We start from the raw sequence: 948 nt of genomic DNA, 5'->3' as shown, positions 1-948 counted from the left end.
GTCATTGACATGATTTTAAGTGAATGAATAGAAAACAAGTTATTATTGCCCCAAGTTCTTACAGTTTTCTGGTTAATGGCTATCCTTTAAAGCTATGTAGATTATAAGACCAAACACACATGTGTATGTCCTTCCAACTGGGCACATGACATAATTTTCAGCACGAATAACTACTTGAGACTTTTCATTGAAAAATCCCTCTTTTAAGATTCTATAAAGCTTGAACTGAATAATATTATCATATCTCAACACCATTAACAACTTGCTCATGTTTTGATCAAAATTTTGTGATTATGCAAAAATTCATTTGAAATTTCATTTGAAAGCTTTAATTTTGACATAAAGACATATTTTGACACAAACAGTTGTAACATATTCAAATCTTAATCATTCTTAACATCATCAAAACAAGTAGACATTTCTAACATTCATAGTGTATCCTATCCTAATAACATCAAGAGATCAGATAACACACATATTCAAGCAATCATTGACAAATAATCCCTCATGACATCAAATAAGCATTTTATCAGTTTAATCAATTCAAACTACTTATCATAATATAAAAACAGTTAACTGTTAAGCAATCAAAAGTATCAAATGACATCTAAATTGCACTGAAAATCACTTAAACACATATCAGTTAACATCAAACAAGTAACATGTTCAATACATATTCACTCAACATTCAATGTATGTGACCTCAATCAAGAATAGTCAATTAGCACATAGAGACACACACTAAGCATATATCCTCAATCAAACCTCATTTGAGTTGATCATCCCCAGAGCTTTCAAAAAGAAAGTTGAATCTGGTTCTGTCAAGTGGCTTGGTGAATAGGTCAGCCAAGTTGTCACATGTATCAACTCTCTTCATTTCAATCAGACCTTTTTAATTACAATCCCTTATGAAGTGATGTCTGATTTCAATATGCTTGGTCTTAGAAT

This window comes from Bidens hawaiensis, unplaced genomic scaffold (assembly GCF_021521415.1).
Source record: "Bidens hawaiensis isolate Kalapana, Puna unplaced genomic scaffold, B.hawaiensis_p1.1 tig00009413_1, whole genome shotgun sequence".
Taxonomy (NCBI): Eukaryota; Viridiplantae; Streptophyta; class Magnoliopsida; order Asterales; family Asteraceae; genus Bidens; species Bidens hawaiensis.
This window is presented reverse-complemented; position numbering follows the sequence as displayed.